General features: G+C 52.7%; 1 non-coding gene across 1 annotated transcript; it reads right to left on the bottom strand.

Moving 5' to 3' along the window:
* Positions 1 to 1,995: 1,995 nt before the first annotated feature.
* Positions 1,996 to 2,124, bottom strand: LOC147525898 (small nucleolar RNA SNORA2/SNORA34 family). The gene has a single exon (XR_015222992.1). It is a non-coding gene; the product is annotated as a small nucleolar RNA SNORA2/SNORA34 family (small nucleolar RNA).
* Between the last annotated feature and the right edge of the window lie 7,205 nt (positions 2,125 to 9,329).

Raw genomic sequence — 9,329 nt, 5'->3', positions numbered from 1 at the left:
AGCGCGTTTGGAAGGGGGCAGCATTCAGCAGGGAGCCTGCAGTCCCCCTCTGGGCAAGAAAAGACTTGCCCACTTCATTGTGCTGCGGTGCCGTGTCTCTGCCCCTTCCGATCCCACCACCGTGTCTGCCCCTGCTGCTTTCTGGAGGACGGGCAGAGATGGTGCCGTGTCCCCGAAGGCTTTTACCTGCTGCTTCACTTCTGCTTCTCCTGCAGGGCCACGTTGCTCTCTCAAAGGCAGCTCTGGAAAGCAAAAGCCCATGCAGCAAAGTGACTCCTGGGAAGTGGACAATGGCTGCAGCAAAACCTACCCAAAGCCCTACACCAGCTGCCTGCTCAAGCTCTGACAGCCCTCAGCCCCTCCTCATACCTGTGCATCCGTCGGCGAGCGCTGGTGACTCCTCAGCTGAGGCACTGGACAGCAAGGCCGTCTCCTCCCCAAAGAGTTCCCTGCAGTTGTCGATCAGGAACACCCTGGGGACAACTGGGATGCACCGGAGACAAGTGGGATGTGTTGGAGAAACAGCCTTGGGGTAGCAGGGACACATCGAGGCCAGCTGGGACTCCCCAGGGACAGTCAGGATGCACTGGGGACACACCAGGCAGGGGGGGACCCACAGGGATACCCTGCACCGCCTTCCCCGGGGGACCCCCGGCCCCGCCGCTCACCCCCACCCCCCCCCCCCAGCACGTTCCGGTGCCCGGCAGCAGCGGGGACCCCCCTCCGCACCGCGGGGCTGTCGGTGCCCCCGAGCTGCGGCCCGACTTCCCCGGGGATCCCCCCCCGCCAGCGCCAGCGCCGCCGCCGCTCCCCGCCCGCCGCGGCGCGGCCGGGCTCACCGGGGGCTACGGCGGGGCGGAGGCGCGGGGCGGCACGGCCGGGGCTGGCCCGGCGGCGCCGGTGATGCCATGGTTCCACCGGGCCGGCTCCGCCCCGCGCCCCCACCGCCGCCAACCCGCTCCCGGGGGCGGCGGGTGTCCCGGTGCCGCCGCATCTCTTCCTCGGGGCCGGGCTCCCCCCTCCCGGCCCGGTGCCTCCCCCCAGCGCGATCCCCGGGGCTGCCCGAGCGGGACCCGGTGCCCCCGCCCCGGCATGAGCTCGGCCCGGTTCCCCCCCGCCCCGCTGCAGCCCCCGAGCTCCGGGGTCTCGTGCGAAGGACCGAAACGAAGTGAGCGAGACCTGAAGGCGGGGTCCCACCGGCAGCAGGTCCGCAGGTCCAGGGAGCAGAGGGGTCGCCCCTCCCAGGGGGGCCACTGATCACCCTGCATCCACCCGTGTACCCCCCAGCCCAGCTGCTCCGTCTCGCAGCTCCTCTGTCGCCCCTCGCCCCAGGACAGGGGGACACACAATGTCCATCTCCATCGCTTTATTGGAAGGGGGGGGGGCAGTCCACACGGAAGGGAACCTCATTCCCAGACCCTATGTCACAGGGCCCATGTCACATCCCCGGTCCCGGAGCCCCCCACCCCTGGCAGCACACGAGGCACAGACCCCGCGGCAAAGGATCCCACAAGCTCCGGAAGCACCAAGAGCCACTGGGCCTGTCCTTGCTCCCAGTCCCACTGCGGCTTCTCCCCAGGTCACCCCATCCCTGCAGAGAGGGCAGGCAGAGCCAGGGAAACGAGGGGCTGGGGTCCCCGCTGCGGGGTTTCGGCCCCCATTGCTCCAGGGACACCATTGGCAGAGGAGCTGGAGCTGCGGCTCAGCCCGGCACCGGGCGAGGACACCGTCCCACCGCTGGGCTCCATCACCAGTGGGATTCGCGAGGGAGTGGACAGAAGCCACCAGTCTCAGCTGACGGACATCGGCTCCAGGCTCCCGTTGGCAGCCATTCCATGGGCCAGGGCAGCACAGGTGGATTCCTCTGGCCGCCTCTCATCCCTGGGCCCCAGCCGGCACGCGGCCATCAGCAGGTGACCCTGTTGGGGAACAGAAACGCCGCGGTGGGCTGGCTGCCGCGGGCGCTGCCCAGGCAGGGGCAGGGCAAGCCCAGGCAGTTGTTGCTCCCACACAAATTGGCTGTTCCATGGGGACCGGAGCGCCAACAGACTGGGAGATGTTTCCTCTGGGCTCCTGCTTGAAACCAACGGCTACAGCAAGCCGGTGGCCTTGATTTAGGGCCAAAGAGGGAAAAAGGAGGATCAGACACACTTCAAACCACCAGCAAACGGTCGGGGCACAGCCCGAGGCAGCACGGGCAGATCAAAGCATGCACATAAGGCAGTGCCAGGTCATTGGGAGGGACTGGTTGGAGCATCGGACATCGTCAACAAAGGCCAAGCACCTCTGGCTGGAATGGATGGTGTGCGCCTGCAAGTCCAAGAGAAGAGCTCAGAGCTGTGCTGGAGTCATCCGGCTCTGCTCCAGAGAAACCCCCCCGGCTACACAACACTCACGTCCTGCTTTCAAAACACGCCAAGACCAAACTCCCCGTTCCGCTCCGGCAGAGCCTCACTCCTCATTATCTCCTTCCCATTCAAGCCTTTACTAAACAGAGCTGAGATAAGAAGGCACGACTCGATTTCCATAGGAAGAACTCCACCTCAGAAGTATGTCTCAACAAACGAGGCTTCTCAGACCTATCCTTCAACTTTCAGAAGTCAGGGAAGGGAACGCTTCGAATTTTACAATGGTTTCCAAGAAACAGCTGCACACAGCTGCCAATTTAGGTTCATGTGTGATGCAAGGCACCTGCCTTTGGGTCCCCACAGGTCACAGGGCGGTCTGGGTTTCACCATCAGAAGGAGGAGTATTTTCCACACATTCTTCAGTGATGAAAATCAGGCTACCCTGTACCGAGCCCTCCCTTTCAAAAGGGAAAATTCTCCAAGCCCACACTTTAACTTTTGCAGTGTTGGTGCTATTTAAAATGACTCGAGGAACCCTCAGCGTCTCAGCCAACACATGGATACTGAGGGTGCTGGCCAGGACCAGATCTTTGTGCCCTTACAGAAAGGGGCAATCCGGCAGGGCCAGAGCGGACCTGGCCTGGGACCACTCCAAGAAAGGGACAAGAGGAGCGACTCAGCTTCCCAGTAAGGCTGTAGCTCCAGCCGGAGGCTGGACACTGGTGCTGCTGGACACACCTGCTGGGCAGCGCTGTCGGTCGCCAGCATCCTGCGCTCCTTCAGCTGCCGGCGGAGCAGGGCCTCCACGCCGCAGCGCTGCCGGCAGCGGTGCAGGCACTTCTGGCACTTCAGGTTCTCGTGCTCCTTGGCCATCAGCCCCTCCGGGCCCGTCAGAAGGCTGCTGCCTGCGGGGAGCGAGGGAGAGGTCAGAAAATACCACCCCATCTGCCATGTCCTTCCACATTATTATTTTTTCGGTACCGAGAGCCAAAATCAGCTGTGGAGAGCTCCAACAGCTGACTCAGGACACAGAATTCAACGCACAGAGGGAACGAGCAGAGTTGCATGTACAGACAGGAAGCACATCTTTTGGTTACACAAGAAGATGACAAAGCAGACTCCATCCCGAAATTTATCCTAACTTCTCTCTGCACATGAGGAACACTTGATATTTTCAAATACCTTTTAAAATAATGTGTCTAGTCAAAAGTTGTGGGAAACTACGGCTGGTCCGTGGATCCCAGGACAGAAGATGAAGAAACTGACCTTGTAGAGCTTGCTGTGGACCTCTGCAGACCTGAAAACTCCCTGAACAGAAGAAATGGAAACAACTTGCAGGTGCTGGGAGAGCCAGGGAACCGTAAGATAAGGAGGAACTGTGAGATAAGAAACTGGACTGTGTTTCTGCACTAATTGTGTGATGTAATGAATTTGTCTTGGATTACATAGAGCGCGTGATCACCAATCATGTACTAGGCTGAGGTGCGTGCACAGCTATAATTAACCAATCACCTAATTGCTTATGTTGTGTGCACTGTTAGAATTAGTATAAAAGTGCTGAAACCTGCAAGAGTGAGATGGAATTAATTATATAATAAATGAGTACTACTTCAGCAACAAAAAGTCTACTGTGATCTCTGTGGGCAGAATAGAAGTTTGTCAAATTTCAGCTCACTCCTGTCCGTGCAAGTTCTGGAAGCTTCCCGTAAGCACCCCGAGCTGTAATTACAGGGCAACGCTGGGGATCTGCTTTTCTATTACTGGTTTGCTAAAAAGAGTTCTACAAAATCGTTATGTACCAAACTCCCAGTTATTTCTACTTGGGACGGAGCTGTATTATGCCGTTTTCCAGGATGAGCTGTTCTAAGACCATGCCAGAGAGAGCGTTCTTTGCACTGCAACACTTGCAACCAGTTACACAGCCCAGTTCTGCCTCTGAAGTACAAACTCCTGCCTCCAAGAGTATGTTCTGTGCAGAGAGAAATTTTACTGAGGCAGAAATGCTGTTGCAAGGGAAAGCTGCATCTGTGCTAAGGAGGAATGTGTCATCACAGCAGCACTGGTGGAACCACAGAAACAAACTTCTGCTGATTGTCCTGGTTTTAGCTGGGACAGAGTCAGCTCTTCCTTTTAGCAGCCAGCAGAGCTCCGTGTTTTGGTTTTACTCCGAGGCTCGCTCTGAGAAGAATGCTGAGAGCAAGCTGATGTTTGAGACTCCAAGGACTTTTCGGTGTGCTGGAGTGCAGGAGCACGGCGGGATAAGGGGGGAGCATGGCTGGGACAAGGGGGACACGATTCTCCTTGGGATTTGTGGTGGAACTTAAGATTGAGGCCAAACTGGCCAATTAATATTCCATATCATGCAGCGTCATGCCCAGTATAAAAGTGAGGGACAGCGGACAGAAGGGCTTTTGCTCTATTGCCTTTTTTTTCTCCCTCTCCTGTCGGAGTGCAGATCCTTGAAGAGACTGCACGAAGAAAATCCTGTGTAAATAAAGACTGGAGCTCTAAAGTTAGGCCTCAAGGGCAGAATGCCCTTGAAGTTAAGGATAAGAAAACTATGCAGTACGATAAGGGAGTAGTGTTTGCTTAGAGCAGAGCTTCGCTAGGCGGGTACCTGTTTGAAATAAGCTGTTAAATATGACAAGCATATGTATCATCCAATAATGGTGTAGAAAAGGTGTGGTCTCAGGATTATTGGCAAATACTGTCTATATAAGCAATAAGAACTGCGCAATAAACGAGACTTCCTGCAGCTAACTCATATTGAGTCGTCTCAGTACTTCTCCAAATCCCTTCTCCGCATTATGGCGCCCGAACAGGGACGGGAAAAAAAATGAGCTGGACTCATCGTTTCACTCGGGACATTTATTACTTGTTTTGAACGAGTGTTATTTTAGCGGAGAAGGGACGGCGACCTCAGGCGGCCCATCGGGGAAAGCCGGGCGGATCTACCCAGGCGGCCTATACAGGAAAGCCGACGATCCGCAGGATCCATTAAGGCGGCCCATCGGGGAAAGCCGTGCAGATCTACATACAGGCGGCCTATAGGGGAAAGCCGGAAGATCTGTAGGATCCACTGTCGCGGTAAGACGATGGAACGGGACGTTGCATTGTCGTTGTTGGGAAGCTTCTTAGAGAAGCGTGGATTAAAACTTGGAAAAAGATATTGGCCCCCCCTGATTGCAGGGGGGTATGCAAAAGATATTATCGGGAAACATGAAGAATTAGGAACCAAAGGAAAGAAGAAGTAAGCGACTGAAGAAAAAAAAAAAAAAAAGAAAAAAGAAAAAAAAAAAAAAAAAAAAAAAAGCGACAACTGCCTCAACAGGAGGAGGTAAGCGACTGGGAACAATGGGAAGCATGGCTTTAACAGAACATAAGTCTGTAGTTAAAGTGTTGACAAAGTGCTAGAGAAACCAGCACTATTAACAGTTCTGACTTGATAAAACTCCCGGTACTCCTGGTTTGGGTATCAGCCCATGTACCGGAGGCAAGCTCTTCAAATATATACATGACAAGGACTTGGGACACTATAGACGTTAAACTTTGGCGTGCAGCCACCTGTGGGGATGCTGCTGGCCTGGAAAAGTCATCATCGAATCTTTTGATCCAGGGCCCCGAACGAAAGACAGACTTATTGCTTCCCCCCTCTTCCAACGAAGTCGGTACACCGGCACCCCCGCGCCGCGCCGCCCACTGCACCCGGCGGCGCCCCGGGGACGCCGCTGCTGCTGCCGGCCGGGGCCGCGGGCGGCGTTTGCTTCGGCGCTGCCGCCCGTGCGCGGAGCGAGCCGCGGCTGGACGGGACGGAGACGCGCGGCGGGCCCCGCTGCGCCGGTTCGTTCGCAGCTGATGGTCCCTCGGCGGGAGGGGTCGGCGGCGGTTACGGAGCGCGAGCGGCCGGAGCTGCGGCAACAACAAGAGCAACGACAACAAGGGGGGGGCCGGCACAGGGCTGCTGGGTCGTCATCGCCACCCTGCCCCCCCGCCCGGCTGAGGCGAGGGAGGGCTGACCCCCCCCCCCCCCCCCCCCCCCCCCCCCCGCCCCACGCCGCTGCTGCCCCCCCACCCGTCGGCCGCGCCTGGCGAGCGGCCGCTCCCCCGCCCCCCCGCCCGGCCGCTGCCTGTGGCCCAGGTTGTACCGAGAGAACACATCGTAACTTGGATCGTCTCGATCGGCATCGCGGGAAATAACTAATTCTCTTCTGTTCCAGCAATTTCAACAGTTAATATCAGTGTTGCAAAACCATAAACATGCATATTCCATTGTACATCTGCGAGCGCACACCACGCTGCCAGGGCCTATAGCAGAAGGGAGCAGGCGAGCTGAGCCTCTCACGAGTGCAGCTCTGGTACCAAACTCGCTCATGCAGGCAAACATCTTGCATGACTGCTACCATCAGACTGCTAATGCTATTAGGTGACAATTTGGTATAACAACAGAGCAAGCCCGCTCAATCGTACAATTGTGTAGTACCTGTCAAAATACGATCATGCCACCAGTGAATGGTGTTAATCCTCGTGGTTTACGCTCGCAGGAACTTTGGCATACACTTCTTATCAGACGTATTTTTGTCATCATAAGGTATTGAGCATGTTGCTGGTATTTCTTACAATCCTACTGGGCAACTGATCATAGAATACGCACATGGTACTTTGGAGAATATGCTTTTAAAACAGGAATGATGGGGAAATCTCCCAATGAAACAATAGCTAAAGTGTTATAGGTGTTTAATCTCTTAAATCGAGAGCTAAATATTTTGGGATGAATAAAATGTCACACATGTCAAAATCAGGCACAGGCAGGGTTACAGCAAGTGGCTTTCCAACAACTGACTGAATTGGCTAAGAGAGCATTAAGACATGTCCCTGATTTTTGGGACAGGGGAGGCTTCCTTTGCTTCCATTCGGCAGGGAGCACAGGAACCTTATGAGCATTTCTTTGATCAGCTACAAATGGCAGTTCAGAGATAAACAGAAAATCCAGCTACTGCAGATGTGTTGGTATTCCAGTTAGCCATTGAAAATGCTAACACAGACTGCCAACAAGCTCTTGATCTTATCGGAAATCGGAAAAAAAAAAAAAAAAAAAAAAAAGAATAAAAAAAAAAAAAGTAGACAAACAAACAAAACAAACCACCAAAATGCTTGTAACTGCTTCTGCAGGGCTATAATAGAGCTTAGGAGGGTATTCCTTCGCATATAAGGGGATATCCATGTACTATAGGGACTTCAAGAATGTATTTCCCTAACACCACCATGAACTTAAGTCATAGACACACCCAGAATAGCTGCAGCACGCATGCTTATGATAGCTAGTGCGATTCCAGAGCAGAATTTTGGGAACCAGCTAAAATCATTGCAGCTTCAATATTTGCACCAGGAGTTGGAGTGGCACAGGTGTTAACTATACTGAATAAGTTGGGTTGTTGGCTTACAAAACAAACTAATGCTACAGCTTTTGCTTTATCAATGTTCTTAATTGACAGGATGGTTAAAATCTCTAGTAAAGCAGACATTATATTGCTAGTAGTTCTTTTATGCATAGTAATAATCACCCCCTGCCTATTGTTATGCTCCCAGCAAACGGTACAGAGTACGGTTCATCAAGTAATGGTCATAGAAAAACAAAAAAGGGGGAATTGTGGCATCATACACACAGCTACAGTTGAGGTTTCACCTTGATGATTTAAGCCTGTGCTCTTTTCTGAAGTTGGGAAACACCGATAACGAGGGTGAGAAAGAAAAGGGAGTGTGAACAGCTGGCACAGGGAGTGTGAGAAGTTGACATGGGGAGTTTGGGAAGTTGATATAGAGTGTATGAGAAAATGATGTTTAGTTTAGCAAGTAAAAAATAGCTCCTTTTTAGGCATAGCCAATAGTAAAGTTAAAATAGGTGCGTGCACTATTGTTTGTAATCAATCACAGCTGGGTAAGGGGCGCGTGGACACATCGTGGCTAGAGTAATAATCTATAAAAGCTGCCTGTATAACAACAATAAAGGCCACTCTGCTATCACAAAAGAATTTTGGACACAGACAGTCACAGCTGCACAGCCTCCTTTAACAGTAATCATTAATGGGAAGGCTTTTCTGGCCTAGTTGACACAGGGGCTGATGTATCTATAGTGAAAAATCCTGACTGGCCGCCCTCTCGGCCTCTGATACAAGCCCTGGCAGCTGTGGTCGGAGTAGGTGGAACACAGATCCCACAGCAGAGTGCACAGACCTTGTTAGCAGTAGGCCCAGGTAACAAACAAGCTATTTTGAAACCATATGTTTTTGATGTCCCATATACATTATGAGGTTGGGCTTTGTTGAATCACTGGAATGTGAGGCTAACCTCAAATTTTTAGCACGTCACTGATGTCCTGACTCAAGCTGGCAAGCCGGTCTGGGTCGATCAGTGGCCATTAAAAAGCGAGCGGCTGGAGTGAGCTCAAAAATTAGTCGACGAACAGCTCAAATTAGGACATATAATTCTCTCCACTAGCCCATAGAATACTCCAAAATTTGTTATCTCAAAGAAATCAGGAAAGTGGAGATTTATGTTAAAAGATTTAAGAGCTATTAATGCAATTATTTCACCAATGGGTGCTTTACAACCGGGTGTACCAAATCCTACTATGATTCCAGAATGTTAGCATTTGATGGTGATTGATTTAAAAGATTGGGTTATTTCACCTTTTTACCTTTTTATTTATTTACACCCTAACGATTGTCCTAGATTTGCCTTTTCAGTTCCAGTGCTTAACAATGAACGACCCACGCAACAATATCATTGGATTGTACTGCTTCGAGGAATGATGAATAATCCTACAGTTTGTCAGTTGGTGGTAGATGATGCTCTCTGTCAGGTCAGACAGCAGATCAAGCTCAGCAGATTGTACGTGCCTGCCCTGACCATCAACGTATTGTGCCTTCAAATACTCCAGCAGGAGTAAATCTAACAGGTTTATGTGCCAATGAATTATGGCAA

The sequence above is a fragment of the Tauraco erythrolophus genome, unplaced genomic scaffold (assembly GCF_009769465.1).
Source record: "Tauraco erythrolophus isolate bTauEry1 unplaced genomic scaffold, bTauEry1.pri scaffold_50_arrow_ctg1, whole genome shotgun sequence".
NCBI classification, from domain to species: Eukaryota; Metazoa; Chordata; class Aves; order Musophagiformes; family Musophagidae; genus Tauraco; species Tauraco erythrolophus.
Note: the sequence above shows the minus strand (reverse complement) of the source record. Positions and strands in the feature narration are given on the sequence as shown.